General features: G+C 45.2%; 1 long non-coding RNA gene across 1 annotated transcript; it reads left to right on the forward strand.

The window, feature by feature from the left end:
• The first annotated feature begins 9 nt into the window (after positions 1-9).
• Positions 10-20,576, forward strand: LOC130682843 (uncharacterized). Its single transcript, XR_008996216.1, has 4 exons — positions 10-85; positions 11,694-11,974; positions 13,887-13,944; positions 19,987-20,576. It is a non-coding gene; the product is annotated as an uncharacterized LOC130682843 (long non-coding RNA).
• Positions 20,577-21,890: the final 1,314 nt, after the last annotated feature.

Genomic DNA, 21,890 nt, shown 5'->3' on the forward strand with positions numbered 1-21,890 from the left:
GGAGCACTGGGAGGAGCTTCTGACGTGCAACACCCAAGGGGTAACAGCTGGCAGCAGAGGAGCAGAGCCTCACGTGGTAAACACGGTAACTACGACTCCAGATCAGGGGCCTGCCCCTCCCCACACTAGCAGAAGCCCCCTCCCTGAATTGACAGGGGCACTGAGGACTTGCAGTGAGAGACACAGGGAGCGGCTATGTTTGGGTTTTTATTGTCACTTTTGAGGGACACTGTGTGCTTTAGCTGAAGAATGGCGTCCCAAGAGGGATTTTGGGACAATGGAAGCCACAGAGGGATGTCAGTTGTGAAGCCACGGAGTAAGGTCGGAAGTGAGCATGGGGCTTCCATGTGGTGTGGGGAATGTTGATAATGAAAGCAGGGAATTATGCAAGCTGTCAGGAGTGGACCCTGCTCCAAGAAGGAAAACCCAGAAAGAAAAATTCCACAGTGGGTTCACAGAGCTGTCAAGTCTGGGCTGCAGAGAATGTGAGCACAACAAGTTCATACTCCGACAGAGGCTGGGGGCAGGGTGAGGTTTGCAGTCAGAGAGGAAACTGGGAGAAGAGTTCAGATTGAGTGGCTGTGTGTGTGTGTGTGTGTGTGTGTGTAGGGGGACGAGGACGATTTGCAAGAAGGATGAACTCAGGAGGGGACTTGAAATAAATGAAAATCTGTATGAACTTCTCCTGGATCAGCATTTTGCACCTGAGATGGACTTAATTTGGGGACCAGTCTTACACTTCGGTTTAGCATTCAGGTTACTGGTTAAATGACATCCCGTTAGCGCCAAAGATGTGTTGGAGGCAGCATTCAGTACAGAATGTGGACCTGTTAAAATAGAAATAGAAAAGAGGAAACTATTTAGAGAAAAGAAAAATAAACATAGAAAGGGCCCAGATGAATATGTGATTGAGCATTCAATTTAACTAAAAAATGATGTTCCTCCATATGGAGGGGTTGGTGCTGGTGGGAACCTGGTCTGTGACTGTTTCCCAGCAAGTTTCCCCCCGTCCTCCCCCCAGTATGGGCCCCTGTGTGTGAGTGAAGGCCATGGTGCCCTGGGAAGCCCTGCCCACTGGTGGTGGCCACAGCCCCAGGACGAGCAGTGGCCCTTCATCCTGTGGCTCCGCCTGCTGTGGCTGCGCCGTCTGGAGCCCCCCCAGGATCCCCCCAGCGAACCTTGAGTGAGTGAGTGAGGGCGGCTCATTGCCTGGTGCTCGCTGCTCAGTCCCAGGCAAGGGAATGGGAGTCAAGTCAAACTTGAAACCTGAAAAAAAACCTGGTGTGTACATACTACATATCACGTGGTTAAGGGGAGGGAAATAGCAGCATGTAGGACCTCATATATGACCCAGAATCATGTGAAATTTGAAGTTGCCCAAAGAACAACAGTTTTGTAAATTCAGGATCATACTAACTTCCTGTTACCAATATGGCCTTCACTTCAGTATTATTTTATTTTGGCTTGATTCCCAGCATTCTTCTTATCCACACTCAGGCCATGGGCTTTAATAAAAAATAGAAATATAAGTAACATATAACGTTGTGTAAGTTTAAGGTGTACAACATAATGATTCAATACATTCATATTTCAGTATAGTTGTCAGTGCAGTCTTGGCAAGCACCTCTGTCAGGTCACATGATTATCATTTTTTCTAGTGGTGAGAACGATTAAGATCTATTCTGTTAGCATATTTAATGTTTACAATACAGTTTTGCTGTGTAAAATCACTGCACTGTGTACTAGATCTCCAAGGCTATGGGATTCTTGAAACTTCTCAGTTGGTAGGAAGGAATGGTTTAGAGATTTAAAGTTAAGGCAAGAGGAAAGCTTGATTCACCATACTAATAGCTGGAGCCATAATAGGGTCATCACTGTGAAACTTCACCACGTTTCTGTGGCTTTGGCATGTGGCACATAAGCCTTTCTTCTGAGGGTCTGAGTTCCTTTCTATCACTATAATTCAACCCCAGTTTCAGTCTAGGAAACTATCACATGATGATTCACATTCCCTCATACATGTAGATGATTTATTCAATTCATTTATTCAGTAAGAATTTATAGGGTGCTTAGCATGTGCCCAGCACTGTTCTGGGTGCTGGGGACCTAGAACATCAATGAGCAAAACAGACAAACATCTCAGCCTTCAAGGAACTTACATTCTATAGACAAAACCAAAATAAGTAAGTAAATTGTAGAGTAGTAGGAGAGAAGTTCCATGACAAAAGCTGAGCAGAGAAGGGGAATGGGAAGGGCCAGAAAGTCAGCGCAAGCTTGGTAACAAGATGAGCACTTGAAGCAGCAAATGATTAGGTCCAATAATTCATGCTCGATATCTTATTTTTTCTTGTTACTAAGTTCTGCTATTAGGGAGTTTGAAAAACACATTGGGTGATGACTTTAGCAACAATTTTACAGAAGATGCACAACTGTTACCTTGGTCCTCAGTAAAAAAGCAAAGGTTACAATGTACCCGTTACTAATTTCCTGCCTGTCAGCCCCTGACCCACCCTTCTTTGCCTTGCTTCGTGATCCTAGAGATGAACCCTACAAACATTTCTCCTTTTACTTGGCGTGAAAGGCACCAGAAAGTCACAGGAGGAGGCAGGGGCTTCTTGTTCTGGTTCCGGGATTTTGTTGTTTGCTTTTGCTCCTCGGGCTGACCTGCTGGTGCTGTGTGGAGATACAGCAGTGCCCACCCTCTGTGAGCCTCACTGGAACCTCTGCGGGCATTTCATGCTCACCAGCTCCAAGCAGCAGCCCCTCAGTAAACTTCCTACCATCCAGTGGGTCACAGCCACACCCTCTTTGGCAGGGTCTGAGTTAATAAGTCTTTTTACCAGTTAGTCATTCTTTATAGTAAGTTCTTTGTTTGGATTGCTGGTGTGATTTCTGTTTTTTTGACTGAATGATGATTGATAGGTACAGCATGCAGTTTAGTTCAGTGATGGGATAGGAGAGTGCTTAGGATGGTCACTGCTAGCAGGACGGCATTATGTAGATATTAAGAAATGGGTATTCAAACTTTTAGAATTATAATAATTTAATCTATCCCTTAAAATGTCTTCTTTAAATGTCAGCACTCTCAGTTTATCTATCATCTATATCTATCATCTGTCTATCATCTATCTATCTATCTATCTATCTATCTATCTATCATCTATCTATGTGACTATCATCTATCATCTATCTATCATCTATCTATTTATCTATCTAGCTATCATCTATCTACATTTTGTTAGTAAATAGCACATTTCAGAAAATTAGGAAGAATAGAAAAAATAACCATGATAGTGCTATTCCCAAATAACAGCTATTATAATTTTTGACCAGCAGACTTGAATTAAAGATGGCAGAATGAGAGGTGAGACAGAGGCCTCCTCCTAAAACCACATATAATATGAAAATATAGTTAATAAAACTAATGCTGAAAGAGCAAAAGGAAGGATGCCTGCGCCAGACTGCATATACCTGGAGAAAAGAACAGACCTCATGGAACAGGGTAACATACCAAAGTCATGTTCTGGCAGGACCCGAGCCCTTCTCCCACCCCAGTTTACCAGCAGGAGGAAGAGAAATGGGGTGGGGAGGGAGTGGAGGCCTGGGACTGCTGAACACTTAGCCCTGGAGATCTGCTCTGGGAACACAAACCTGCATTACATGCTGCTCTGGTGTTTAGGGGGGTTGGAAAGCTAAGATAAGCAGAATACCTGGAGAGACTGACATTTCAGCTGCTTGTGGAAAACAGGGATCTATATCCGGCTGCTCTGGGACAAAAGAAAGGCAGACAGTCTGAGAGACTTCCTAACAGTGAGAGGGCTCCTAAGGGGCAAGGCTTGCACAAAGCTTACTGCTCAGGAGAAAGGACAGGTAGACAAAATTGTCTGGGTGCACTCTGCTCAGCAGGTTGGGAACTTTGATGATCTTCAGGCACTACAGCCTCTAGCTGGCTCTGCAGCTCCAAAGCCCCCCTCCGTGATACCAGTCTGCTGCGCCTTCCTCCCAGCCAGCCTGCATCGGGCTCTAAAACCAGCAAACCCTGCCCTGGTGTCAACTCAGCCAGAGGGGAGCCCCACCTACAGCAGCTACAAGAACAAAGCATGGGGACTTATATCTGTGTGCTCGGCCCACTGGTTCTGGCAGTGGAGACAGGCATAGCATCCGGGAAGCAGGGAACAGCTCTTTCCTCCCCCCAGGCACCAACACCACTCCCCTGTGACCCCTGACATTGCTTCAGGGACTGAACAGCTCCAGAGAGTAGAGATTCTGGGCACTAGAGGGCGCCACATACAAATATGAAACCTGGTCAAAGGAACCTGATTCAAAGCAAAATCATACATACACCAGAGAAAGAGTCAAATGAAATCAATCTCATGACTCTTCCTGGAAGAGATGTCAAAATAAAAATCATGAACATGCTCATGGAGGTACAGAAAAATATTCAACAACTCAGGAATGAATTTCAGTCAGAGAGCCAATCATTACGGAACACAGTATCAGAAATGCATCATACAATGGAAGGTTTTAAAAACAGATTAGATATGGTGGAGGAGATGATAAGTGAAGTAGAGAAGAGGAATACAAAGAAGCTGAGGCACAGAGAGAAAAAAGGGTCTCTAAGAGTGAAAGAATATTGAGAGAACTGTGGACAGAACAATATTCGTATCATGGGGTACCAGAAGAAGAAGAGAGAGAAAAAGAGATAGAAAGTGTCTCTGAGGAGGTAATTGCTGAAAACTTCCCCAATCTGGGGAAGAAGATAGTCTCTCAGGCCATGGAGGTGCTCAGATCTCCCAACACAAGGGACCCAAAGAAGATAACAACAAGACATATAGTAATTTAAATGGCAAAGATCAAGGATAAGGACAGACTATTAAAAGCAACCAGAGAGAGAAATAAGATCACATAGAAAGGAAAGCCCATCAGGCTATCATCAGACTTTTCAACAGAAATCTTACAGGCCAGAAGGGAGTGGTGTGATATATTTAATGCAATGAAGCAGAAGGGCCTCGAACCAATAATATTTTATCCGGCAAGATTATCATTTAAATTTGAAGGAGGGATTAAACAATTTCCAGATAAGCAAAAGTTGAGAGAATTTACCTCCCATAAACCATCTCTATAGTGTATTTTGGAGGGACTGCTATAGATGGAAGTGTTCCTAAGGTTTAATAGCTGTTGCCAGAGGTAATAAAACCACAGTAAAGAAAGTAGGACAATTAATTGCTAAACAAATGCAAAATTAAATCAACTACCCCCAAAGTCAGTCAAGGGATAGACAAAGAGTACAGAATATGATACCTAATATATAAAGAATGAAGGAGGAAGAAAAAGGAAGAGAAAAAAAGAATCTTTAGATTGTGTTTGTAATAGCATACTAAGTGAATTAAGTTAGACTCTTAGATAATAAGGAAGTTAACCTTGAACCTTTGGTAATCACGAATCTAAAGCCTGTAATGACAATAAGTACATACCTATCGATAATCACCCTAAATGTAAATGGTCTGAATGTACCAGTCAAAAGACATAGAGTCACTGAATGGATAAAAAGAATGAGACTCACCTATATGCTGCTTACAAGAGATTCACTTTAAACCCAAATACATACATAGACTAAAAGTGAAAGGATGAAAAAAGATATTTCATGCAACTAATATGGAGAAAAAAGCAGGAGTTGCAGTATTTGTATCAGACAAAATAGACCTCAAAACAAAGAAAATCACAAGAGACAAAGAATGACATTATATAATGATAAAGGGGTCAATCCAACAAGAAGATATAACCATTATAAATGTCTATGCACCCAACACAGGAGCACCTACATATGTGAAACAAATGCTAGCAGAATTAAACAAAGCAAGAGCTGGTTCTTCGAGAAAATAAACAAAATAGCTACACCCCTAGCCATACCTATCAAGAAAAAAAGAAAGCCTGCACACATCAACAAAATCAGAAATGAGAAAGGAAAAATCACAATGGACACCACAGAAATACAAAGAATTATGAGAATAATATGAAAAATTATAGGCTACAAACTGGATAACATAGCAGAAACAGACAACTTTCTAGAAAAATACAACCTTCCAAGGCTGACCCAGAAAGAAACAGAAAATTTGAATAGACCAATTACCAGCAAGGTAATTGAATTGGTAATCAAATAACTACCTAAGAACAAAATGCCTGAACCAGATGGCTTCACAACTGAATTTTATCAAACATTTAGTGAAGACTTAATACCCATCCTCCTTAAAGTTTTCCAAAAAGTAGAAGAGGGAATACTTCCAAATTCATTCTATGAGAACAGCATCACCCTCATACCAAAACAAGGCAAAGACACCACACACAAAACAATTACAGCCCAATATCCCTGATGAACATAGATGCAAAAATACTCAACAAAATATTAGCAAACCAAATTCAAAAACATATAGAAAAGATCATCCACCATGATCAAGTGGGATTTATTCCAGGGATGCAAGGATGGTACAATATTAGAAAATACATCAACATCATCCACCACATCAACAAAAAGAAGGACAAAAACCACATGATCATCTCCATAGAAGCCAAAAAACCATCTGACAAAATTCAACATCCATTCATGATAAAAACTCTCAACAAAATGAATATAGAGGGCAAGTACCTCAACATAATAAAGACCATATATGACAAACCCACAGCCAACATCGTACTTAACAGTGAGAAGCAGAAAGCTTTTCCTTTAAGATCGGTAACAAGACAAGGATGCCCACTCTCCCCACTTCTATTCAACATAGTACTGGAGGTCCTAGCCACAGCAATCAGACAACACAAAGAAATAAAGGCATCCAGAGTGGCAAGGAAGAAGTCAAACTGTCCTTGTTTGCCGATGACATGATATTGTGCATAAAAAACCCTAAAGAATCCACTCCAAAACTACTAGATCTAATATCTGAATTCAGCATAGTTGCAGGATACAAAATTAATACACAAAAATCTGTTGCATTCCTGTACACTAACAATGAACTAGCAGAAAGAGAAATCAGAAAAACAATTCCATTCACAATTGCATCAAAAAGAATAAAGTACCTAGGAATAAACCTAATTCTACCTAGGAAGAATTAATATTGTCAAAATGGCCATCCTGCCTAAAGCAATCTACAGATTCAATGCAATTCCTATCAAAATACCTACAGCTTTCTTCAGTGAACTAGAGCAAATCATTTTAAAATTCATATGGAACCACAAAAGACCCTGCCAAAGCAATCTTGAGAAGGAAGAATAAAGCAGGGGGACAGGGTGTAGGGGGAATCTTGCTTCCCAACTTTAAGTTCTACTACAAAGCCACAGTAATCAAGACAATTTGGTACTGGCACAAGGACAGACCCACAGACCAGTGGAACAGACTAGAGAGCCTAGATATAAACCCAAACATGTATGGTCAGTTAACATACGATAAAGGAGCTATGGACATACAATGGGGAAATGACAGCCTCTTCAACAACTGGTGTTGGCAAAACTGGACAGCTACATGTAAGAGAATGAAACTGGATTACTGTCTGACCCCATACATAAAAGTAAACTCAAAATGGATCAAAGACCTGAATGTAAATCATGAAATCATAAAACTCTTAGAAGACAACATAGGCAAAAATCTCCTGAATATAAACATGAGCAACTTCTTCCTGAATGCATCTCCTCAAGCAAGGGAAACAAAAGCAAAAATGAACACATGGGACTACATCAAACTAAAAAGCTTCTGTACAGCAAAGGACACCATCAACAGAACAAAAAGGCATGCTACAGTATGGGAGAATATATTTGTAAATGACATATCTGACAAGGGGTTAACATCCAAAATATATAAATAACTCACATGCCTCAACACCCAAAAAGCAAATAACCCTATTAAAAAATGGGCAGAGGATATGAAGAGACAGTTCTCCAAAGAAGAAATTCAGATGGCCAACAGACACATGAAAAGATGCTCCACATCACTAATCATCTGGAAAATGTAGATTAAAACAACAATGAGGTATGACCTCACACAAGTAAGGATGGCCAGCATTGAAAAGACTAAGAACAACAAATGCTGATGAGGATGCGGAGAAAGGGGAACCTCCTACACTGCTGGTGGGAATGTAAACTAGTTCAACCATTGTGGAAAGCAATATGGATGTTCCTCAAAATACTGAAAATAGAAATACAATTTGACCTGGGAATCCCACTCCTTGGAATTTACCCAAAGAATACAACTTCTCAGAATCAAAAAGACATATGCACCCCTATGTTTATTGCAGCACTTTTTACAATAGCCAAGATATGGAAGCAACCTAAGTGTCCATCAGTAGATGAATGGATAAAGAAGAGGTGGTACATATACACAATGAAATACTATTCAGCCATAACAAAGAAAGAAATCATACCATTTGCAACAACATGGATGATGGAGCTGGAGGATATTATGCTCAGTGAAATAAGCCAGGCAGAGAAAGACAAGTGCCAAATGATTTCTCTCATTTGTGGAGTATAACAACGAAGCAAAACTGAAGGAACAAAATATCAGCAGACTCAAAGACTCCAAGAAGGGACTAGTGGTTACCAAAGGGGAGGGGTGTGGGAGGGCAGGTGGGGAGGGAGGGAGAAGGGGAATGAGGGGTATTATGTTTAGTACACACAGTATGGGGGGTCACGGGGAAGAAAGTGTCGCACAGAGAAGGCAAACAATGACTCTGTGACATCTTGCTGCACTGATGTACAGTGCCTGCACTGGGGGTATGGGTGGGGACTTGATAATATGGGTAAATGTAGTAACCACATTGTTTTTTCATGGGAAACCTTCATAAAAGTGTATATCAGTAATACCTTAATAAAAACAATTTTTTTGACTAGCAGTGCTTCTTGACTGAAAATGTGCAAAAAGTACCTACAGAAAATGATAAATTTTCTGCTGGATCTGTTGTGTTGTGTTGAGTGGCAGATGGAGGCCCACACACCCACACGGTGTAACTTCAGGGCTCTGACCCTCCCATTGCACCTCCACATTTTCTCTCACATACTGGTGATACTTCCAAAATCTAGTCATATGGCTATTGAACCCTGAAATACAGATTTTTATGGACTTATGGGAAGAAAAATTGTTAAATGTATCCTAAAAAAGCTTATTCAACTTATTCTGCAGTGGCTTAAATGTTAAAAAAAAAAAAGTTTGGGGGGCTGGTTTGGGGAATTTGCTCAAGTAAGTTTGAAAAATAAGTGGACCAGAAAAAATAAGTAAATTTTTCTACCACAGAGCACTAAATATGCCAAAAAGCATGATCCTCTCCAGGAGGAGGAGAGGGTATGCTGTGTTTTCCAAACCATGTAATCATGGAACCCCATTTTTATTCTCATAAGATACTTACAGGCCAAGGACTCTGCAGAACATTTTGAGCAATGCTGCCTTAGCCATACAAATGTTACTGCTTTGTGTGGTGGCCATGAGAACTGGCCTCCTTATCTCTGTAGGGAGCATAACTGACTGAGGGTCCCGGCTGTTGCACCTGGAAATGCAGCCTTGCATTTAAGCCAAGGCCATGCCTACCACAGGCTGTATGACCCTATTAGGGACACTGTGACAGGCCATTCCTGGGAGATGGACTCTGAGGGGTGACTGTGGCTGATGGTCCACCCAGCCCCTCTCCTCCTCTCCTTCACCTTGGGTCAGACCTACATTGTGATCTGGTAGCTTCCTCGGTTTCTCCCGGCTCCCTTTGCAATCTGTCTCAGAGACGTTTCTCCTAATTCATTCCTTTTATGCCACCTGTCACCTTGGTGTTGGTATCTTGAAGGACTTGGGCCAGCAGAGCCTTGGAAGGGAAGCACCAAGCTCAAGACAGCCTTGAGTCCTTTGGGTACTGAAAAATGATGCATTTTGTAGCATCTTAATCCTTCTCTGATCTTCTTAACCCACCACCGACCTGTGGCATGCTGGGATCAGTCTGTCTGGAACACGCAAGACCACTCGACACCATCGTGCTCCTGTCCTGGTCCCTTCAGTCAGCTCCTGTTTCTCACTGCCATCCCCCTTTGTGCTTCTGCCCTCCCCTTACTTCCCGATGTCTCCTTTTCTCTCATGCTTTCTCTCTGTGCCCTCTGGAATCTAAATTCCACGATAGACAAACCTTCCGACATCTCTCACTTATTCCCAGGAATTCCTACCATCTCTTGTCCCTTGAGGAAACTCCTTCCCTCTCCCACACACCTCAGACTTGGGGGCCGGAAGGTTGCATCCCCGGCCCAGTGCCACCTGCTGACCATCACTCCCATACCTTGGTGCGGCAGAGACTGCTTGGGCTCCCGCTCGCTGACTGTCACCCTCTACTACACCTCATTGCTGCCACTCTGCCTGCTGGCCATCTCTTTTATTTAAGACTTCGGTGCATGGAAAAGGGGCTTCTATTCACCCCATGTTCCTCCATCATCCCAGTGACTTAATTGCCCATGCTGGCCCCCACCCAGTGCCCAGGTCTTCCAGCCCGTTAACTCAACTTCACTGGCCTTCCATTTCACTCCACTAACATCTATGCTCGTGGTCAGATCACAGGTCTGTTAGCACTGATCCACACTGAACTCATAATAAAGTCGCTCACTTCTCTGATTACAGTGTCTGCTGCTTTGATCTCTTTTACTCTATTTACTGTTTCTGTAACTGTTGTTCTCTTTTACCAAGCCCTCTGGTGTCTGCTTCTCAGCCCTCCTGTGGTTAGTCCTCCTTGTCCAGCTGAGATCCAATAGTCTATGACTTGGTCATTCTCTGGTCAGTACCCTGACCCCCCATTGAAGCCCCAGCCTTAGAACAGTCCATCAATCTACGTCCCCCCTCCAGTCTTTCTTTGAGTATGAGTTTCTGAGAATGACTTGCTAGAACAACCTAGCCATGAAGACAAGATTCATCACTAATTTACATCTCCAATCTCTGCTAGCTCCCAGAAAGTTTTCTAGTTTCTCTGGTAACTCTTCTGAGTACTCCAAATTGTCACATTCTCCTATTTCCCATTGGCTATTTGAAGCAATTTACAACTCTTTCAGTATCTTCAAACTCCCACTCCCACCACCCACATTCATGCTCAGGAGGTGACTCCATCTCCTGCTTGCCTCGGGACTCTCTCACCTTCCTGGTTTGCATTTTCAGATGATGTCCTTGTGGGCGTCTCCATTCTTTCCTCTTTCCATGGGCAGAGTTGTTCCTCTTATATAGGAGTCTGATGTCCTCTCCTGCACTCTGCATCTTGTCTGTCTTACCTCCATCAGTTGTTTCCACATTTTGTTTAGCTCCAACCTTTTTTTATCTATTGGATTCTTCAGAATTTTTAAATGCTCAGGTCTCTCCCTTAAATAAGGCTATAACCCCACCCTTAACCTCACACAGTGCTCTAACTACTTACTTTCCCTCGTAGGCAACCTTCATTAATTGTCCAAACTCACTGTTCCTTCCCTATTTGATCCCCTCCAGCCTGTTTGCTGCCCACTGAGAGTGGCCTCTCCAGGGTCACCAACAACATCCTGCAGTGAAATGTAATCAATTGCTCTGCTAAGCTGGGGCAGAGAATGCATCCTGTGCCCACGAACAGGACTTTCTATTCCCCAGCACCACAAACAACAGCACACACACTCCACTACATCTGGGGCTGCCCTTGCTGAAGCCGTGCTTAATGTTTTTGTAACTTTTACAGAATCTACAGAACATTAGGATGAGACTTTCCAGTAAAGATGGCAACGTGAAGCAGGATCATGGACCTTATACTTTATAAAATGAACAAAATACAGCTTCAACAAAAATTCTTAAAATTTTCTAGTAGCAACTGAGCAAGAAACGGGGTACAATCTTGTGCCAAAACTGTGCATTAGAGCTGTGCCTGCATCTAATCCTACTGCAGAGATTGAGGACAGAAGGAAAATCAATAATGCTGAGAATTATCCTAATATGCTCCAATTAGGAGACAAGTCTCAGAAGGTGGGTATGTGTCCTAAGGAAAAGAAAGAAAAACATCTGTGAGTCAAAGCACCCAGATTCCAGAAGGGTTTCTAGCACTGTTCATATTCTAAAAAAAGGGCTGACTTATGGGCAATAAGACAAATTCCACAAGAGTGGAATAGACCCTTGCATACACTGAATGGCTTCTGGTAATAATATTTGGTTACTCTTTCAGGATTTTGATTCCTTACAAAAGTGCTTAATCCAGTCATGATTTAATAAAGTCTTCGGGTTTCTAACCATGGTATGTAAGGCTTGCCAGCTGTCACTCATGGTGACCTATTTTCTTGTGTGTTTTGGTAGTCTCATGAATTCATATATATTGGGGGTTATCTTCTCTGGAGCAGTTTTTTTGTGGCCTGAAGTGGGACTGTTCCCTTCAGAGGGAGTTTTCCATTTGTCTCAGCCAGCAGCACAAGGGGCATTCATGGCCTGAGATGAATTTTCCTGGTTTAGTTTTGGGGTATCCCATTTTGAGGGGATTATAAAATTGAACTTCATTTTTGCATGAGGCACAGATTTTAGATTCTCAGAGGAGATTTTCCCCCTACCACTTCCATCCTAGGCGGAAACAGGTCACCTTCCTTACTGTCCTCTGCCTGCGAGCAAATGTATTCTATTCACCATTTCCCAGAAGCTACCTTTACCTCCACACCTCTCAGTCCCTGCTCCCACCTCGTGTGGCTTAAGGCCCTGTTGTCTGCCGCATGTTGGAGCTACACTTAGTGGCCTTTTTTTTTTTAAATAATTATTTTTTATTGAAGGGTAGTTGACGCACAGTATTACATTACATTAGTTTCAAGTGTACAACACAGTGGTAGAACATTTATATACATAATTCTAGGTTCCAGCTATCACCCTACCAAGCTGCTACAATATCTTGACTATATTCCTTATGCTATACATTACATCCCGGTTACTTATTTATTTTACCATTGGAAGTCTGTCCTTTTTTTTTTTTTTTTTTTTGTGAGGGCATCTCTCATATTTATTGATCAAATGGTTGTTAACGACAATAAAATTCTGTATAGGGGAGTCAATGCTCAATGCACAATCATTAATCCACCCCAAGACTAATTTTCGTCAGTCTCCAATCTTCTGAGGCATAACAAACAAGTTCTTACATGTAGAACAAATTCTTACATAATGAGTAAGTTACATAGTGAACAGTACAAGGGCAGTCATCACAGAAACTTTCGGTTTTGCTCATGCACTATGAACTCTAAACAGTCAGTTCAAATATGAATACTCATTTGGTTTTTATACTTGATTTATATGTGGATAGTGGCCTTTTTATGTGTGCAGCTTTTGATTTGTTTACATTGAACAGTGATCAAAATGTTAAACATTCCTTGAGTAGTGTTTCAATGAATATTTGTTGAAAAATGTCATTCATTTATTCATTTCACAGGTGTTAAGTGTTTGCTGTCTTGTAAGTCTGCCTTTTGCCCTCCTGTGTCCACCTTCCACTCTCTTGCACCCTGGTTTTTGCCCAGGGAGGCTTATCCTGCTAATAGCAGACTCCTCTGCTGACCGAGTCTCAGCTGGGTTCGGCCAACCCAGCTCATGGGGAGTTCCAAGCAGGAGACTGGAGAGTGAGGTCAAGGGGTTTAGTTCCCTGGCTCTTTCCTGGTGGGATCTCAGGGGTCTCCTTCCTCTCCTTCCTGGTGGGGCCGAGGTGTCCCTTGGCCTTCAGGCAGCTCCTGTCAGCATCCCCACGCTGCCCTTTGTCCCTGCTCCTAGCTGTGGGGATGGTGCCTGCCGTCACTGCCCCGGGTACTGTACCATGTACTGTGGTCTCCCTATACGCTGCCTAAATAGTTGTAAAGAATCCTCTCACCAAACTTTCCTCAGCTTCCCAACTTGAGTGTGCCATTTGTTTTCTGTCAAGACCCCGCAGGACACATCTCCCAAGCACCAGGACCTTTGCCAGACTCCAGGAGAAAATGGTGAGTGAAATAGACCCGTCCAAAGCCCTCACGGCGCTGTTCTAGAGGAGATGGTCGGGCGCTTGACTGGCTGTGATCCCGGCAGTCATGCGCTGTGCTGGGGGAGCGCACGGGGCCGTGGGAACGGTCGGCAAGGCACCTGGCCCCGGGGACAGCGACCGGGGCAGGTGTGACCTGAGCAGGAAGCCTGAATGAGAGCTAGCAGGTAAGGGGCACGCGGACCTCTTCTCCTTCTGCCTCCTCTTCTTAGTGCTTCTTTTTCAGGGCCTTGAGGGACCATATACTCGTATCTCAGAGATGGGGTGAGGGGAGGGAAAGTAATGGAACTCAAGGTGGAGGCAGCCTATTATTTATTTGGCATCTCTGACTCAGTTTCTGTGGGAGAGAAAGTTGAAACCAAGAACGAGCCTCTTTTAGGATGCATTTCTGGGAGTCCGGGGCCCTCAGCGGGAACGCGGCACGCCGAAGTCTTGTTGGGACGGCTTCCAGGAGACACTTCGGCAGGGGAGTGAGCTAGGCGGGAGCTGCGGGGGGAGAAGCTGCCCAGCGTGGCTGCGGCTGCGGCCTCCGCGGCTCCTGTGAGGAGCTCTGGGGCTGGAGGCCCTGCAGCGCTGCCCCACTGGGGGGACCGGGGTGGGAACCTCTGTGATCCCACAGCAGCCAGTCACTAGCTTTAGCCATGGGCAGGCAGGCCCCACACGAGGGACGCAGTGGCCCCCTCCCTGGAAGCTGGGAGGGCGGGTGCATTAAACCCAGAGAGGACGTCGGGGCAGAGCTCCACGGTGCCCACTGAACAAGCTGAGGGCTCCGGGTTTCCTGCAAATTTCATTTACCCTGAATAACAAGAAACGGAAACCGAAATTTCCAAAACCACCATGTTGTAAGACCACGAAACCAATATATGTGCTCATGCACACTGCCTACTCACGCCGTGAAGAGGGGAGGCAAAGAGGAAGTGGAGCCCTCCCAGCCCCATCCTCCAGCTTTCCCTTTTCCTCTTTCTCCGCCCCCATCTAACTGGCCGGGTGCCCACTTCTGCAGGGTCAGGCAAGTTGGACAGTGCTGCGCTGATATTAACCGTATCTTACACAGATAATAAGTCTTCTTATGAACACAGGTGAAAGGTAATAAACTAAGGAGACTCCTCACCTTAAAAATATTCCCTTAAACAAAGTTAAATTATGACAGGTTTTAACTGAGGAAAGGGTTTGCCCCGCTCTTTAGCCTGGACGGTTGCTCTGGGCTCCTCCTATGAGCCCCATATGTTGGAGACCGAAGGCCCTGCTCTCTCCCTGCCCAGCACATCCCAGGCACAGTCCCGGAGGTCCCTCCCAGGCCCTGCAGGCTCCGGTCTTGCAGCAGAGTCCTCGGCCCCCTCCCCTTCCTGTTCTAAAGGATTCAGCCACAGCCTCTGGAAAGGGGCATTGGAAAGGGCCCCTCCCTTTTCCGGCAAACCAGGACCGTCAAGCCATAAAGGCTGGTCCTGTCCACTCAGGAAAGCCCCAAACTTGGGAACAAATATCGGGCTTTCCTAGGGGGAAGAGGAAACATGGTTCTGGGTTCCTTTGCCATGAGTTTGCTGAGGAAGAAACAAGGCAGGAGCTAGTACGTTATCTTGCTTTCTGATTGCAGGGTCAGTGGGTGTTTATTCCGCTCTTATCTTGCTTGGGGCTTCCAGAGCGTTTAGCATCACTGACACTTCCCTTCCTCCCAGAGCTCTCTTCCTGCAGTTGGCTATGCCTTTCCTGGCACACCTTCCCTGTTCCTTTTGGGACTCCTTTGCTGCCTGTGTCCCTCCAGGCTCTGTCTTGAGCCTTTTGTCCACCTCCATGGTGTTCATTACCTGTGACCCCGCATGGAGATCTCCACCCACTTGCTCTGCTGGGTTCAAGGGCAACACATCCAGCTTCTCCCCACACTGCCTTCTGGATCCCCCAGAATTTCCAATTCAAGCTGTCCTGAAGCCTGACCCCATCATCCCACACCCTGAATGCTTCCCATTCCACTGGGCTGGGCCAAGTCTTACCCCCACTACTCACTCACCCCCTAGTGAGTCCTGATGAATTGTCCCCACGTAGCTCCCAATTATTAACTTTTCTCCACTCAGAGCCTTTTACCTCTGCAAAGGCCTCTGCTGTGTCCTGGAAGGGGACTGCCAAGACCTCCGCCTAGGGTCTCTGCTGTCTTCTCGCCTTCTTCCAGGGCATTCTCCATATGCCATTGCCAGATGTCCAAAGTATTCGTCTGCTCTGTTTCAGACCTGTGTCCACCCCACTGGCACCATTCTCCTTAGCGTGGTGTGCAAGGCCCATCCTCATTTGCCCTCTCTTCATCAGCCTCCAGTCTGTCTCTTTCCACTCACTTCTCCCCTTCCACTCTTGTGACACCTCTTACTGTTCCCTGAAGTTGCCTCCTCCCCATGTCCCCATGTGTTTTCATACACCATTTCCACTGAAAGTCCTCCAGTCATCCCACAAATATATGCTTTTCCTTGTAACTCTCCTTGCATGAAAGGAACCTAACCCCACCACCCTGCCCCATGCACACAAAGTGGATCACTGAGAAAGGTACCTAGAATTGCTGTGTTCTAAGGATACCTTGCCAAGTGGGGAACAGGAATGCACACTCAGTAGGCCTTGTGCTATGGAGGACGCCTGAGAACATGGCATTCTGGCCTTGGTGGGACTCACTATGGGCATGTCCTGTACCAACAGCTGCGCTAGTGGCATGAATGGGTGGATGAAGATAGAATGCCTATGGAGCCAGTCCCCTGTGGCCATGCAGAGAACCCAGAATGTCCCATATGTCCACAGTAAACTGCAGCAGTCTGTGAGGGGCCTGAGCCAGCCCACCACAGCCCTCAGAATCCCCCTCTTGGGGCATAAAGCATGGCAGAAGCCTCAGAGTAGGGCTGCTAACTGTGGCCTGGGTAAGTGTTTGTGGTGGGGATTGTCCTGTGTACTGCAGTATGTTGGGTAGATAGAATCCCCATCTCTTTCCAAGCCAAGACAAAAAATGTCTCCAGACCTTGACCGATGGCCCCTGGAAGAAAATTGTCCTCTGGTTGAGATCTGCTGACCTAGAAGAATCAACCATGGACAGGGGGAAAATGAAGAGTGAATCCTATACATTTCGAATTTGTTTGAAAAATCACAGGGTTGGATTGAACTTGTTGGGAAGAAGAAGTGGAGCCTTGGGTTCTAAAACTGGTGTGTGAGGAAAAGTATGTTTGACTATCAGATAGTTTCATTTGTGCTTTTGGGTGTTGGACCTGATATAACCATGAGATATCAGAAGGCTGTTCCCTGGCTCTCAAGCTTTGGCTGAGCTGTCAGCGCCTCCAGGGAGCCAGGTCTGACAGCCCAGCCCTGGGCAAGGGAGCCCTTGACAGTGCTGGGCGCATGCCTCATCCACACCCTGTCTCTAGTCTCTTACATCATTCCTTCAATGCAGGAGCTCAGGTCATGTTGTAACCATAGCGCTAGTGCACAGGCTGCTCAAAAAATGTTGGATAAATACGTGAATAATGTAAAATGGAAATGCCCTGAATGAGTGACACTAGACAAACATCTGAGGTGGAAATGGCTGGTGTCTTAGTTAGCTGGTGCTTCTGCAACCAAATAACGCAGACTGGAGGAATTAAGCAGTAGACATTTATTCCTCGCTTCTGAAGGCTGGGAATTCCCAGATCAAGGTGCAAGCATATCTGGGGTATGGTGAGGACCCCTTCCTGGTCTTTAGCTTTCTTCTCACTGTGTCTTCACATGAAAAGAGCAGAGAGAAAAAGCAAGCTCTCCCATATCTTCTTATAAGGTCACTAATCCCATTCGTGAGGCCTCCACCCTCAAGACCTAATCACCTCCCAGGTGCCATCACCTTGGGGGTTAAGGTTTCAACATATGGATGTTGGACCGTGTGAGGTAAATGGGAGTTTTCAACCAGAATTCTTGCATGGCCTTGTTAGTGATATGCATATAAGAGCCTGTTTTCACATCAATGTCTTGTTTACCATGGCAGAGCCACCAGTCAAGGGTGAGGGGTGGAGAGTAGCAGCCATTCTCTCCTCCCCTCTGTTTCTGGTATGTAATTGGTCAGGTGCCCGCCAGCCACCAGGGACCCTTCCACGGAGTTCCTCCCACAACCGATGGGGGAAGCAGAGTGCCCCTGGACTGGAGATGGAGAGCTGGGGAGTGGAGCCGAGTGAAAGGGGGCAGAGCTCTCTGTCTGGAGAGACAGTGGGGCAGCCAGGGTCAGAGCGAGGGAGAGTGACTGAGCCATAACAAATAAGTCTTTAATCCCAAACCCATCCTTTCCCTTGTCTTCTTTTGGTCTTCTAGGATTTATAGGAAACTTGTCCCAGGTGGGGAAACCCCTTCCTCCCAGAGGAACAGGGGTCACAAATACTCAGTCAGGTAAACAAATGCATGCACATCTATGTGTGAAAACCTGCCCACTCAACTGGGAAAAGAACGGGACTGCAGAAAAGTATGAAGTGGAGAAATACATCTTGCTGAGTATTGGGAGACACGGGGACTGTCTGCGTTAGTGAGGGTGCTTAGGTGCAAGCAGTGGACCTGCTCAGCTTTACTTCGCAATGGAGTGGGTGCTGGGAGGTGCTTGGATTGTGTAGCATGTGCCATTTGGGAAGACATGACATCTCTTCCAGGCAGTCAAGAGTCCTTTCTCCAGGGCACTGCCTCTGCTGTGGAGGCAGTCATGGTTATGGCTTCTGGGATCAAGAGTCTGACTGGCTCACCCTGGGTGGCACAGACTTGGGCTTCACGGTGGGCAGGCGGCCTCTCTTATTCTTGACCATTGTGATGTCCCTTGAAAGATCATCAGAGGCTGACAAGGACTCTCGGACCCATGTGACAGTCCTTAAACCACCGATTAATTTTCCTATCACACATCCCCTATGTTGAGCAATGGACAGACTGGCCCCACCCATGGAGGGATCTCACCAAGGAATGAAATGTAGTCGTGACACCTGGGGATGTAGTATTTAACTGAAAATACAGAAATAGAGCCAGACGTTGGTGGTGGGAGGGACTGAACATATTATAAAGATGACATTTTAAGTTAGTAGGAAAATTGATAAATGGTTTGGGGATGGCTGTGTACCACTGGGGAAAAAGCCTCGGATTCCCGCTTCATACTATGCTCCAAGATAGATTCCAGAGAGAATGAGACAAATGATAAAACATGAAATCATAAAAACTTTAAAAGAAAAAATGGGAGACTTTTGCAATCTCAGAGTGCAAAGGCTTTTCTAAACATGCCACAAAAAACAGACATCAAAGAAAAAGTAAGTTCACTTGCAAAAAAGTACAAACTTTCTGCATGCAAACAATATTAGCTAAAATTCACTGAGTGGTTTCATGTGATCATTATTACATGTCACATATTGTCACATGCCAGTCAATACAGTAATTCATTTACTCCTTGAAACAATCTGTAAGGTTGGGCAAAGTAAGGCACAGATGGGCAAAGTGAGACAAAGAAAGTTTAAGTAACTTGTCCGAGATTATAAAATGAAAAAACAAACTACAATGTGTGCTATTATAATCCTAGTATTTGTGTAAACCCAGGAGATAAGGATATAGATGGGAATTTGCTTATATATGCAGGAAATATCTCCAGAATGATAAGGAACTGGAAACTCAATTGTCTCCAGATAGGAATCTGGGTAGCTAGAGACAGGGGTGGGAAGGAGGCTTTCCACTTGTTCCCTTTGGTCCCTACAAACTGAAAGCAAGAGGGGAGACAGGGAAATTGCAAACCAGCCCCAAGAACTCTGAGTCTGGTGTCCTGTCCTGCAGTGCCACCCCCCCACCCCGCAAGGGCAGAGATGCCAGGACAGTAAGCAAAAGTCTGTTCTGTTCAGTGTAATCTACTTAAGGAGGCTTGTGGACAGACTGCAACTCTGGGGGGAAAAGTCCCTGGGCAAAATACCTCTAAAGCCAAAGTTAGTTGAAGGGAGAAATAAAGTTAAGAAACCCTTTTATTTCTTACAAGCAGTGGTCCTGTCTCTCTCTTCACCAGGCTGCAGCAGAAGAGAGCTCCACCCAACCTCTCCAGTCCAGATAAACCCTCACATGCCCTTGTAATTACCTACTGATATGAAGATGGACTAATTCTCTTCACCACTTGGAAGCACCTATTGATATGCAGATGTACTAAAGCCAGGCGAGAGATTCTGGAAATATTGCAGTTTTACCCACACAAACTTTATGACACAATGGTCATGGTAAAGCACAGCCCCCTCTCTCTTCTCTTTGTCTCTGTCTCACTCATCCTTGCGATGACCACACCTTGACTGTGCCTTGGTCTCTTTCCCTTCTGCACACTTGTCCATCTGTCCTTCTCCTATGCTCTCCCTTGGGGGCTTCAGCCGCGCAGGGCCTGCTGCAAGACCCCTCCCTGAGCCTTGTGCTTGGGTTGGGGGAGCTCCTTCCCCTCATTCTCATTGCACTTGCCAACACCAGCGGGACTCTGTTTATCTGCCTGCCTTTCTCTCCACACAGTGAGTCTCATGAGGACAGGGCCTCTCTTTCATGGCAGAGTTTGGTGTCTGGCACATAGTAGGCCCTGCATAAATGTTTGCTGAAGGAATGAAGGAGGGAATGAATAAAGGGATGTTGGGCTGCCGCTTGTTAGTGCGTGACTGCGCTGCATGCAGGGGCCCCTCACAGTCCCCCTCCTGGGTCTCTGCGTGGCTCCAAAGCACAGGGCCTCTGGCGGGCCCAGGTCACCCACCCCTCCGCTGTAGCGGCCCCGGGCCCCCTGGCAGGACAGTGGGCATGGGCTGTATGCATTGCCCCCTTCCACAGACACACCTCAGGGAAGGGGTCCCAGATGCAGGATGAGGGGAGTGGTAAGAAACCCGTGTCCTTTCTGCCTAAGCCATGTCTGCCCATGGGACTTTGCCAGACCTTCTTCAACAAGAAGAACAAGATCTTCTTGTTGTACTTACCTAGTTCTTAATAAATTAATTCCTACTTTGTTTCTTCTTGGGTGTTAGCTTCTGTTGGAATCCCAGAGGGAGTGGTGGGGAGTTGGCATGCCGCCTCCATCTCCCTGTCTGCTTTGAGCTGTGGAGTCTTATCCAACCACTATATTATCAGGTTAATTCACCCAAATGGTTTTCAAGAGCTATTACAAGGTCAGATGGATTGACCACAACACCATAAAGTTGGGAGGCTTTTTCCAACTATTACTCTAAAATCCATGGTGTTTGATTTCGTACCCCAAGAGTGCCCTCGGGCCTGTGATGCTTCTATCCCACTGCAGAAGATGAGCTGTGTTGCCCACCACATTGAAGGGCATTCTTTGATGTGTGTAATTCTGATCTACAGAGGACATAGCCGTTATTAAGAAAATAGCTAATAGTGACAAGACCTTCTAGGTGCCAGGTACTGCATTAAGCCTTTAACATGCAGTTTCTCATTGAATCTTCTGAACAAACCTACGAGGTAGGTAATATTATTAGCCAGATACAGGTGAGGAAGCTCAGGCTTAGAAACACCTTAAAGGACTTGCCTAGGAATCCCTGATGCCAGAGTCCAAGGTATTCAGATATTTAATGAATATCTATTGTATGCCAGACTTGCACTGTCCATTAATATAGCCATTGCCATATTAAAATTAAATTAATGAAAACTAAATAAAATTAAAAACCTTGCTGCCCAGTCATATTGGCCACTTTCCCCACTAGTCTGGTCATCACTGTACTGAATGGTGCAGATACAGTGCATTCCTATCATTACAGAGAATTCTACTGGGCAGTCCTGATCTAGACACTGTGTCCCAGCGTAACTTCTTCAAATAGTAATAGTATCTCAAAGGACAGGAAAGGAATCTGAGACCCAGAGACTTTAAGTCACTTCTTCAGGCTTCCACAACCTCAAGGCTGGAACTCAGGTCAGTCTGACTTTTAAATCACCACT

This window comes from Manis pentadactyla, chromosome 1 (assembly GCF_030020395.1).
Source record: "Manis pentadactyla isolate mManPen7 chromosome 1, mManPen7.hap1, whole genome shotgun sequence".
NCBI lineage: Eukaryota > Metazoa > Chordata > Mammalia > Pholidota > Manidae > Manis > Manis pentadactyla.